Source organism: Bombina bombina, chromosome 10 (assembly GCF_027579735.1).
Source record: "Bombina bombina isolate aBomBom1 chromosome 10, aBomBom1.pri, whole genome shotgun sequence".
Taxonomy (NCBI): Eukaryota; Metazoa; Chordata; class Amphibia; order Anura; family Bombinatoridae; genus Bombina; species Bombina bombina.
Window position 1 is genome coordinate 177519627 of NC_069508.1, and position 13435 is coordinate 177533061.

General features: G+C 33.8%; 1 non-coding gene across 1 annotated transcript; it reads right to left on the reverse strand.

The window, feature by feature from the left end:
- Nucleotides 1-5560: 5560 nt before the first annotated feature.
- Nucleotides 5561-5674, reverse strand: LOC128641545 (U5 spliceosomal RNA). Its single transcript, XR_008399560.1, has one exon. It is a non-coding gene; the product is annotated as a U5 spliceosomal RNA (small nuclear RNA).
- Between the last annotated feature and the right edge of the window lie 7761 nt (nt 5675-13435).

Sequence of the window (13435 nt, forward strand, 5' to 3'; positions counted from 1 at the left end):
TATAGTAGATAGAAGTAGAGGCAACGTAGAGCAAGCAACAAGGCAAAAATTACTAGATAAATCTACAATAGCGAGAAGAAAAAGAGAGTTCCTTCTTATAAAGAGGTTTCAGCAAGATTTTTTTTTGGGACTTGATTGTTTTATAGCGCGGTCTTGCCACCAGCGTTGAGACTGCTCTATTCCACAAAGCCTGCTGGAGGGAGGGCATTAATAGCGTGTTCTTGCTAGACTTGTGCTATTATGTCCTGAAAAACCCCTTAACAACCAGTGACATACAGGGTACATTGTGGTCATTAAGGGGTTAAAATTAATTGATATATATAGAATCAGACATCCTGATGAAAGAGATTATACATGTCTCTCGAAATCAAAAAAACTTTATCTAGACTAGATTATTTCCTTACTTCAGAGAAGTTAATAGATTGTATCCATGAAACACTTATTGACATAATAACTATATCAGACCATGCCCCTATCTCAATCACAATAGATCCTAAACAAAAGAGTCGGAAATCCAACCAGTTCTTCTTTCCGAAATATTTAGCAAAAAATAGTAAGTTTATAAATTTTCTAAAATCTAAATGGGCTGAATATAAACAGTTTAACAACAGTTCTTTTGATAAAACTCATATATATTGGAACGCCGCGAAAGCTGTATTAAGAGGCGAAATTCTGGCATACCAAATAAAACAAAATAAAAAAACGTATGCATTTAGACAGCAGATAACTAATTGTTTGATTAACAAATATTCTAGATATATTCAGGCAAAAACTGCAGATAATTGGCAACAATATATTCAGGCTAAAAAAGATAGAGACAATTACCTTATGCAAAATGAAATCAGAGAAAATATAAAATCCTGCGCACAGTTTTATAGGTATGGTAACAAGGTGGGCAGCTTTCTAGCAAGAATTGATAAAAATCATAAAACTGAAAGTTTTATAAAAATAAATAAAAATAAAGATCATATATGGACCCAGACAGAGGACATACAAAAGGCCTTCCTTGAATACTTTACGGAGCTCTATTCAGCACAGCATATTAATTCTACTATAAAGGAGACATTTTGGAAATCTTTGACAATTCCAAAGCTAGAAAGTAATTGTCTAACAAAAATTAATGAACCTATTACAGAAAATGAAATAAGACAAATAATCAAAACAATGGCAAATAATAAAGCGGCAGGCCCGGATGGTCTCCCATCCGAGTTTTACAAAATTCTTATAGAGGAAATAACTCCTACATTAAATGCTCTGCTGAATGGGCTCTGGAATGGACAATTGGAACCATCAGCTGACTTTAACGAATCCACAATAATAGTCATACCTAAACCGGGAAAAGATCCACAACTAATAGACTCTTATAGACCCATCTCACTACTCAACATTGATTATAACATAATGACTAGTATATTAGCTAAAAGGATACAGGTTTCACTGGACACAAAAATACACTCTGATCAAACAGGTTTCATGAAAGGAAGGTCTTCAAATGTTAACTTAAGGAAAGTCTTTTTAACAATCTCAGACCAATGGTATAATGACAAATACAATAAAAAAACTAATAAAGAGATATTTCAATAGAATCACTGGATGCAAGTCAAGCTTTTGATTCTGTCACATGGGACCACCTTGTTACTTCTCTTATAAAATTTGGATATACAGGTAATAGTCTTAACTTAATCAAGAAACTTTATACTGAGTCTAGGGCTGCGATAATTATTAATGGTAACAAAACATCCTACTTCCCCCTCTTAAGAGGGACAAGGCAGGGATGTCCTCTGTCGCCCTTGATTTTTAATATTGCTTTGGAACCTTTATTGATTGCTTTGAGAAATAATATACAAGGGATTGAGATGGGTGGTAAGAGAATACAGTTGGCGGTCTATGCAGACGATCTATTGGTATTTTCTAGAAATTCAAATAAAAACTTTAACAAAATATGCCAGATTATAGAAAACTACTGCTCTTTTTCAGGGTTTCATATTAATCAGTCTAAATCTGAAGTATTATGGCTACAAAAAAAACAAAAATCAGAAACAAAAATATTTAAAGAAGTAACTAAATATATGACATATCTGGGGGTTAAAATATCTAGCGATCCTTCAGAATGGTATGCTCTGAATATTGGCAATGGTATTAGACAATTTTGTGAAACCCTCAAAAGATGGACCTCTCTTCCACTTTCTATCTCCGGTAAAATAAATTTACTTAAGATGATAGCACTCCCAAGGTTATTATATCTTTTTCAGAACATTCCTCTTCTAACTAGGAAACATGAGATTAAGATATCTAATCAGGCAATTAAGGAATATATATGGACGAACAGTAGGCCTAGACTTAGCTATCAAAAATTAGTACTTAAAAAAGAATATCTGGGCCTGGGTCTCCCTAATTTAATAATATACAACCTTGTGGCAGTGACAAAGATTGCTCTAGACTGGCTCTTGGAGAGTAATCATTTTACCTTACCAGAGATAGAAAATGGTTTGATAAAACCTTTATACTTAAAAAATATTCTCCATCTAGAGGTTAAAAATCTCCCACCATATGTCAAAAGAATAGATCTGCTTAGGGACACAGTTGTAGCTTGGCACAGAACATGTAAATATTTAGGTATATATTCCTATGCAACACGTTATTTATCTATCAAAGGAAATTCAGAATTCAAACAGGGTCTCTCCTCTAAAATATTTTCAGTCTGGCAAGAAAAGGTATTATCTAACGTTATTAAATTAACAAAAAATAAACAGGGTATAATTCAGGTTGAAGATTTCGAAATAATTAAAAATAAATATCTTCTCTCAGAGAAACATTTTTTCTCGTTTTTACAAATCAGGCATTATTGCCTCAAATTAATACAATTACAAGGGAATAATTGGGATCTCTTACCACTAGTTCCGGTAATTAATCTTATTAAAAGTGGCAAATATTCAATATCTTTGTTATACAATCTAATAAATAATGTAAACTATAAACAATATATTGAAACTGGAACTGCAAAATGGAGGGAATTGTATTTTCCAAATCTAACCACGCAATTAATATTAAAAAGCGTGGAGAGAGTGGAGGAAGCATCATTAGCTATCCCTATGCGTGAACAGCATGTAAAGTTAATGTGGATGGTGTATATCACACCTGAGAAGATTGCCAAATGGGGTGGTATGGGGGAAGGAACGTTGTGTACCAAATGTAGACAACCAAAGACAAATTTGATTCATAGCTTTTGGCTTTGCACTAAGATACAAAGATTCTGGGGAAAGATAAATTATTGGTTGAGCAAAGTTTATCAAACTCAAATGCTCTTACAACCAGAACAGATCTTTTTTTTCCACTATAAAAAAGAACAGTTGCAAAATCGCAAATTCATAACGATGGTAATTTTGCTAGCAAGGAATCTTATATTAAAAGGATGGAAACAGGTTAAATCACCCTCCTTTGGGAATCTTGGGGAAATTATTCATCACTAATTTCTTATAGAATTACAAGATACTTTATACCTCATTGACATTAATACAACACGTTTTTTTAGTATATGGGAGAACTGGATTAAAACTAGGGAGATTGAAGAGCAGAAGAAAATAATTGGAAATTTAAAAAAAAAAACAGTTTATATGGAAAATTGTAGGTTGAGAGGGGAATGGCTTTTTGAAGAGCCTGACTAGACTAGATCACAGAGAGGGGGGAAAGAGGAGAGAAAAGTCCTTTTTTTTTTTTTTTTTTTTTTTCTCCTCTTATTGTTGTTGTGCTTTGTTTTCTTTTGTTTTGTTTTGTTGGGGGGGGGAGATTTAGTTATTTTTATGTGTTTCAAGATGTTATAAATTCAAACTGATTGTCTCTTATATAGAACTTAGGGGGAAAGGTATCAATATAGATAGATAGATTTGTCTTGTTGATTCTGTGGTTTAAAAGGAGAAAGGAGAAGAGGTTTGTTAGTTTTTTCTTTTTTTCTTTCTTTCTTCTTGATAATAGAGAGGGGAAAAGGTATACCTTCTTATATTATTGTGATTGTTATGTTTCATTGACAGGTATTCTTCCTATAAGATTTAATTTTTCTGTGGTCAAGGTAGAGCAAATATATATTTTATTAAATATTAGTTGAAACAAAAAGTATAGATTATGAAAATGTTATATTATGACCTTGTTAAAAATCTGGAAAGATTGATTGTTTAGAACTGTATTTGATGTATAAAATCAATAAACCTTTTGAAAAAAAAAATCAAAGGGGCTTAAAAAAAAGTATTCACATATGTAAGGAAAAATTAAAACATTCTATTTCAAGTGACTAAGGCTTCCATTATGCGGTATCGCTGGGCTTTGCACCGCGTGATGCAGGTCGAGGTCGGATTTGGGGTTAATAAATTATAGCAGGTAAAATTGATCATTTTGGAATAAATGAAAGGAAGAAAAATTAGGGTAGCTGGCCCTTTAAATGCCTTAGAAGTGTTAATAATGTACCACTATGTGCAGATCGTGGTCGGATTGGGGTAAAATGTATTTGGGATTATATTATAGAAGAGAAAAATAGGAGAGTTGGACCAAATTGTTATTGTTCAGAATTCAGTTCATACATAACGTCAGTAAAATGTTTCTGTATTTAAATAACAAATTAATTCAAATACCGCCACTTCATCAAGTCAGTGCCAACTCACATGTAACCAATTTCTGCTCTTTAATTAAAGACTGTAGCCTGTACAATGCAGGCTTCCAAAAATTAAGAAGTATATATGTGCATTAAAATCAATGACAAGAGGCATTAACTTCTTGAAGGAAATAGTGAAAACTTCTTAGCCTACATATAAATAATCTCTATTTTAACTAAAGTGACATCCTGTAATTAACGTTACTATATTTTCTAATACAGTGAGGTACAAAATCATAGTGTTCAAATTGAAAACAGGTGTCAGAAATGATCTGCTTTATACAACATACTGCGGTATAACAATTTTCAGTACAAACCTTGCAAAGCCTCATGGGTATGCAAATGAACACTGACTCTAGTCACAAAACATAAATACCTTGGTAGAAGCTATGAGGGCAGCGGAGACATTATATATATTACAGTTACCCCAAGACAACACAATAGCCAAGTCAGAGGGCAATACAGAGAAAGGGGCAACTAGTGTCAGATATAGGAGTCGTGCTCATCAACCAGAGGATAAAATCACAGGGACAAGAGGCTGATTACAGTGAGAACCAATAAATAAATGTCAAATATCATGCGTTCAAAGCAAAGATGATATGCAGATGTATTTTATTCTAGTTGCTTAAATAGTGCAGAAATAAAAATTATAAATCCCCCAAACGTAATGGATGTGATGACGCCATTAATCTAACTTGATTATCGTGAGAACGTTAGCTCTTCTCTTAGCTGGGGCCAGTGATTAAAACGATTACATTAACATTACCATCAGACCAGGCAGTGACAGACTCTTACAGGTGAAAAAATAAAAAAATTCCTAAACGTTGAGCAATAAATATCTTTTACATTTTCTACTTGTCTAAATTATTCAAGTTCTTTTAGTGCGCAATCATTTATCTATTATTAACTCATATGAGTAGCTCTACTATGTAGAGCCTCAAAAAATTATTGAAAACTCATAATTGTTCCTCTCCACGGAAATCTTTAGTAAAAGGCGAAAGATTTATTCGATCTGAAGAGAAACCAGAGTATACTCAAGCAAATAATAAATATAAGTGGAGTTTAGAGTAACTCCTATAAAGCCTAAAGTGGAAAAATAGATTTTACATTCCTTATTATGAAATATGTACAATTACGTTATATTGACAAATAATCAAGTATTTACAACATTTATTTAGGTTGTTTTGAAGAAAATTAATAAAACATAAGCACATTATAAAACTATTTTGCAATGCACCATGGGTATGCAAATGAGAACATTGTCAGGTTACTTTTGCGCTCACATAGATGTTAGTTCATTTTATTTCTTTAGAATTTTTTTTGGGAGGGGGTATTTTCGTTTCTGTGCACTTCAACAAAACTCACACTTGTGTTGGTATTTTCATGGGCTTTTAATGCTGCCAGTTATTCTTAAATTAGAAAGAACAAAAATGATTAGGATAAATAAGGTATTAAAATTACACATCCCTGAGAAATTCATATAAATTATAAAATGTCAAATATGTTTCAGGGGACCAACTTTTATCATTCATATTCTCTTATAATTTCTCCTAAAAGTTCTCCTGAGAAATAATTCCCCTATTTATCATTCAAAACAACGCCTAAAATTGGGCAAGTTCGAACTGTAAAATTCTCCTACTCTGTTCTCACTCTCCTTGGAGAACATGTTCAACGAAATGGTTAAATTAGATCTTTTTTTAGTTGCATTTTATATAGTTCTACTTACAAATGTATCATTTATATTCTCCTGCGCAGTACTGAATTTTAAATCTATTCTTTACCAGTTGTAGAAGCAGTTACACACAAAAGGGCTCTACAAGGTGCAAATATTATATATAACAAAGCCCAATAACAATGGTTATAGGAGCACAATAATAATGTATGATGGAGTGAAAAAATATATACAGTATAATGGAGCACCAAAATAATGTATATCAGAGCACAAACATGATATCTATTGGGGCATAAAAATAAGATATAAAAAAGGGCTACAATTGAAGCACAAAAACAATAAAAATCTATTTTCTTATATGAAAGTTTGCTAAAGAGGGGCATTAACAAAGCTACTAGGAAGTCTGTATAAAGATTTCTATTGGTTTATATGGTTTATATATGACTGACATGGAGAATAGTTGCTTATTTTTAGTGATAAATAAGGAGAAGATACTAATCCGACTGGAGAAATTTATCATTAGTTCTCAGCTCTCCTATGAAGAAAAAACTTTTTTATAATAAATACGGGCACACATGTGCGTCTCTACTAAGGAGAGCAGCGGAGAACTGATAGAATAGAAAAGATATTTCCCCAAATGATTAATAAATCAAGCCCTAAAGATGCTGTCACTTTTCTGTTACTTTATGTTTTGATTATTTAAGTTGTCTATATATTACCTAGCTACCTTCTTTAAAATCCACAAACACAAAGCAAAAAAAATTATTAACATTAAATAAGCAACTTGCCAAATTTATGAGACCACAAATCTGATGCATTTCCATTCAACTTTTTATGCAGCAGTTTGTCCAGAACATTATTCCAATGCACTGATGCAGATTCTAAGCAACCCCTAAAGCAAGGCAAAAAATAATACAAATCCAGAGCCTCAGATTAATCCCAACAATCTTGTATTACGTCAGCTATGTTCCTAAAACCACCAGAAACAAATCATATTTTTTCTTTAAAAAATGTGGATGAGAAATAATTTCCATATTTATCATTCAAAAATGTGCCTTTAAAGGGACAAGTTTGACTGTAAATTTCACTTCTCTGTTCCCATTCTCCTTAACCCCTTAATGACCACAGCACTTTTCCATTTGTTGACCGTTTGGGACCAAGGCTATTTTTACATTTCTGCGGTGTTTGTGTTTAGCTGTAATTTTCCTCTTACTCATTTACTGTACCCACACGTATTATATACCGTTTTTCTCGCCATTAAATGGACTTTCTAAAGATACCATTATTTTCATCATATCTTATAATTTACTATTAAAAAAAATATAAAATAAGAGGAAAAAATGGAAAAAAAACAATTTTTTCAAACTTTGACCCCCAAAATCTGTTGCACATCTACAACCACCAAAAAACACCCATGCTAAATATTTTCTAAATTTTGTCCTGAGTTTAGAAATACCGAATGTTTACGTCTTCTTTGCTTTTTTGCAAGTTATAGGGCACTAAATAAAAGTAGAAAAAATGGGGTTTATTTAGCAGCGCTAAAAAAAGCTAGGAAATGATGATACCAATCTAATTTATGTTTTATACAATCTATTTTATTTAAAAATTCTTATAACACATAAAAACAACAGCAAATGCTTTTCCTAATTAATAAAGGGACGTCTCCCTTATACAACACTTATAAAAACAGACTAGAACCATATAATCCTAGAATTTCAGGTATAAAGGAATTAATTCTATAGATAACATATGGCAAGCAACAAATTTCTAAGATAAATGGTGAATTAAATATTTAAAAGGCACAAATGTATCAATCCTAATAGCTTTACAGTTCTTCAGTAACAAATTCAGTTATAAAGTTACACAGTTACTTTCCTTGGACATATAATTGGCTCAGGTGTGCTGGATAGTTAAAAAGGCAAAAAACAGCCAATATTCTGATTTAGGTGCCAAAGCAATCGTGGTTAATGGAAATGGTTAATTTAACAGATGAATACCTTGATGTCTTTAAAGTTCAGTTTGCGTGTTTTAAAAAACGTAGTGCAAATTAGTGTAGAGGTACCTTAATCTGTCCTGGTTGCAACCGCTGATTATCTTCACTGTGAGGGATTCACAGACTGTTTGTTCCTGGTGCTTCTGATAAGTCACCTGACCTTCTCTTTGATTCAGAGGTCAGGGGTGATGATCCGTTCTGGTGATGTAGTTATCCTTTTTTTTGTTTTCCTTTCTTCTTATAGCCCAAATATTGTTTTCATCTGGGTTCCCTCAGACTTCTTAAGGTTTGAAGAAATCTTTGGTCAGTGTTTAGCAGTAACACCGTATTCCCTGAAGTTACCAAAGGTAGATTTTAACTTGCAGGGTCAGGAGAAAAGTTTAAAGTTGCAGGGTCACACAGCTTTGTGACAGTAGTAAATGAAGTTTAGTAGAGTGTAGCAGGTCCCATTCAACGCGTTTCACCCTTCTGGGCTTTATCAAGAATCTTTGCTGTTGTTTTTATGTGTTATAAGAATTTTTAAATAAAATAGATTGTATAAAACATAAATTAGATTGGTATCATCATTTCCTAGCTTTTTTTAGCGCTGCTAAATAAACCCCATTTTTTCTTCTTATCCACCATTTAGTTCTCTTTGAGGGAAGAACTTTTTTAGCAGCAGGAATCCACCTTTAGGCGCTCCTATCACACTACAACTAAATAAAAGTAGCACTTTGCTATTTCCAAACCACTTTTTTTTCAAAATTAGCGCTAGTTACATTGGGACACTGATATCTTTCAGGAATCCCTGAATATCCCTTGACATGTATATATATATATATTTTTAGAAGACATCCCAAAGTATTGATCTAGGCCCATTTTGGTATATTTCATGCCACCATTTCACCGCCAAATGCGATCAAATAAAAAAAAATGTTCACTTTTTCACAAATTTTTTCACAAACTTTAGGTTTCTCACTGAAATTATTTACAAACAGCTTGTGCAATTATTGCACAAATGGTTTTAAATGCTTCTCTGGGATCCCCTTTGTTCAGAAATAGCAGACATATATGGCTTTTACGTTGCTTTTTGGTAATTCGAAGGCCGCTAAATGCCACTGCGCACCACACGTGTATTATGCGCAGCAGTGAAGGGGTTAATTAGGGAGCATGTAGGGAGCTTGTAGGGTTAATTTTAGCTTTAGTGTAGTGTAGTAAACAACCCCAAGTATTGATCTAGGCCCATTTTGGTATATTTCATGCCACCATTTCACCGCCAAATGCGATCAAATTAAAAAAAAACTTTAAATATTTCACAATTTTAGGTTTCTCACTGAAATTATTTATAAACAGCTTGTGCAATTATGGCACAAATGGTTGTAAATGCTTCTCTGGGATCTCCTTTGTTCAGAAATAGCAGACATATATGGCTTTGGCGTTGCTTTTTGGTAGTTAGAAGGTCGCTAAATGCCGCTTCGCATCACACGTATATTATGTCTAGCAGTGAAGGAGTTAATTAGGTAGCTTGTAGGGAGCTTGCAGGGTTAATTTTAGCTTTAGTGTAGAGATCAACCTCCCACTAGACACATCCCACCCCCTGATCCCTCCCAAACAGCTCCCTTCCCTCCCCCACCTGACAATTGTCCCCGCCATCTTAAGTACTGGCAGAAAGTCTGCCAGTACTAAAATAAAAGTTTTTTGGGGGGGTTTTAGTTTAAAAAAAAAATAAAAATCCTTCTGCTGTGTAGGACCCCCCTTAGCCCCCATCTCCCTGATCCCCCCCCAAACAGCTCTTTAACCCCCCCCCCCCCTCTGCCTTTATTGTGCAGCATATTGGGTACTGGCAGCTGTCTGCCAGTACCCAGTTTGAAAAATAATAATGCATTTTAATTTTTTTATTTTATTAAATATGTTCTTTATTTCTGTAGTGTAGCTGCCCCCCTCCCTCAACATTCAACCCCCCACCCTCTCCCAGATGCCTTGATGTTAAAATCCCACCCTCCCCAGTCCTCTCTCCCACCCTCCAGATCTACAGCATATTGATGCTGAAACAGATCTCTCGTGCACGCGTGCCCGTGCACGCGCACGCACCCGCACAAGATCCCTCCCCCCTCCTCCACCAATGACTGCCCACCCGCCTCCCTGGATGAGCTCCCACCCACCAACGATAACGGCCATCGATAGCCGATGCAGAGAATATTGAGGCATCACTGCAATAACATGAAAGCAGCTGGAAGCTATCAGGATCGCTTCCACTGCTTTCAAAGACCAACGACGTATGGGGTACGTCCTTGGTCATTAACTGCATTTTTTTGCAGGACGTACCCCATACGTCGTTGGTCGTTAAGGGGTTAAAGGGACAGTCTACCCTAAAATTGTTATTGTTTAAAAAGATAGATAATGCATTTACTACCCATTCCTCAGCTTTGTACAACGAACACTGTTATATTAATATACTTTATAACTTTTAACTCCTTTACGGCCAAGGACTTGTTCCTCTGGTGTTTGAAGCACTGGAAGCAATCATGGTATTGCAGCGTTACCTCGATATTGAGGATGTTAAAGAAGGTGGCTAGGTATATATAGATAACTTAAATAATCAAAACGTTTTTTTCTCGCCATTTAATGGCGAGAAAAACGGTGTATAATATGTGTGGGTACAGTAAATGAGTAAGAGGAAAATTACAGCTAAACACAAACACCGCAGAAATTTAAAAATAGCCCTGGTCCCAAATGGTCAACAAATGGAAAAGTTCTCTGGTCACTAAGGGGTTAAACTTCTAAATGTCTGCCTGTTTATAACACAACAGAGAGCTTCTCATAATCTCTTTTATTTGCTTTTCACAACAGGAGACTGCTAGTTTGTGTGGGCCATATAGATAACTTTGTGCTCAACCCTGTGGAGTTGTGCAGGACACAGCACTAATGCAAGTTAATAGGTAACACATTTTAAAAACGTAATGTGATCAGTGGTGCAGTCTGCAGAGGCTTAGATACAAGGTAATCACAGAGGTAAAAAGTATATTAATATAACCGTGTTGGCTGCACAAAACTGGGGAATGGGTAATAAAGGGATTATCTATATTTTTAAACAATAACATTTTTGAGTTGACTGCCCCTCTAACAAGCATTAACTCCTCAAGAACCGAGAATTGCAGTGAAAAAAAACATTTTGAAACAGCTTGCAATTTTAATTTGATTCTCTTCTCCTTTTCTACAAAGAATATTACGAGAATAAAGGAAATTAAATAATACAAATATTGGACATTAATTTATAATTTACTGCTTTAATTAACTCAATAAAATAAATCTCACGTGCACAGCATATCACTTTATTGATATAATTTGCTATATAATATATTCTGTACAGCACTGCAGTAGACTATGTAAACTACTCTAAACTTAATTTACTAATTGTTTTTCACACAATAATTAGCCAAACTACATGAGTAGCAGGCTTTCAAAAATTTTTAAGACTCTTAGAGAGTCCACAGTTCATTCATTACTTTTATTTGTTCAAGTTTCAGGATCTGTCCTAGGTGTGAGCAGGGACATTTAAACTAAGAGTGAGAAGTGGGAAACTTCATATTAAGTAGTTTTTATATAAATAGGAAAATAATATAATTGTGTACGAAATGTAATATGACTTTTAAAACAATTAGTGTATAAATAAATACTTTCTCTTTATTTTTATTTTATAAATACAGCAAAGCATTGTGGTTATGTAAATGAACCTTACACGACCAGTCAGCTCTGTACAGAAGCTGACAGTTTAGTTGCAATTCAGCGCTGTGAGATGCGCTTTTGTATTGTTACTTCCATGCGAGTCTGTGCTAGTTACAGGGATTAGGGGCATAGTGATATTGAATATGTACAGTAAATTCAGTTACCAATCACTATTTGGACAATTTTACTTCATATTAGGAGAGAAAATTTAACAGTACACTGTGCCTTTAACAAGCTTTATCCCTTTCGTTAACGATATTTATAAGAAATTATTTTTCTATCAATTTGTACTAGAAGCTCTAAATGTAGAACCTCAAAAATTATTAATTCATATTTGAACTTTCCATGAAAATCTTTGATAAAATGTGAAAGATTTATTAGGTTTGAAGAGAAACTGGTCTATGCTCATCTAATATCTAAATATAAGTGGAGTTTACTGTAACTTCTCTAAAGCCTAAAGTACATTTATTAGTATGAAATATGTACAATTATGTTAAATTGACAAATAATCAAGTTGGTTCATTTATTTAAGTTGAAAAGAGCATAAATAAAACAGAAACACGTTATAAAACTATTTTGCAATGCACCATGGGTATGCAAATGAGAACATTGTCAGCTTATTCCTGCGCTCACATAGAAGTTAGTTCATTTTATTGGGAGGGGGAGGGAGTATTTTCGTTGTGCACTTCAACAAAACTCAGACTTGTGTTGGTATTTTCATGGGCTTTTAATGCTGCCAGTTATTCTTAAACTAGAAAGAACAAAAATGATTAGGATAAATAAGGTATTAAAATTACACATCCCTGAGAAATTCATACATACTAAATTATAAAATGACAAATATGTTTCAGGGTGACCAACTGCAAGGGACTATACGTTAAAGATGCTGTCACTTTTCTGTTACTTTATGGATTTTAAAGAAGATGGTTAGTTATATATAGATAACTTAAATAATCAAAACGTACAGTAAAAAAATATTAACATTAACCCCTTAAGGACCACAGCACTTTTCCATTTGACCGTTTGCGACCAAGGCTATTTTTGCATTTCTGCGGTGTTTGTGTTTAGCTGTAATTTTCCTCTTACTCATTTACTGTACCCATACATATTATATACTGTTTTTCTCGCCATTACATTGACTTTCTAAAGATACCATTATTTTCATCATATCTTATAATTTACTATCATTTTTTTTTATAAAATATGAAAAAAATGGAAAAAAATACATATATGGCTTTGGTGTTGCTTTTTGGTAATTAGAAGGCCGCTAAATGCAGTTAAGCACCACACGTTTATTATGCCCAGCAGTGAAGGGGTTAATTATGGAGCTTGTAGGGAGCATGCAGGGTTAATTTAGCTTTAGTGTAGTGTAGCAGAGAGCCCCAAGTATTGATCTAGGCCCATTTTGGTATATTTCATGCCA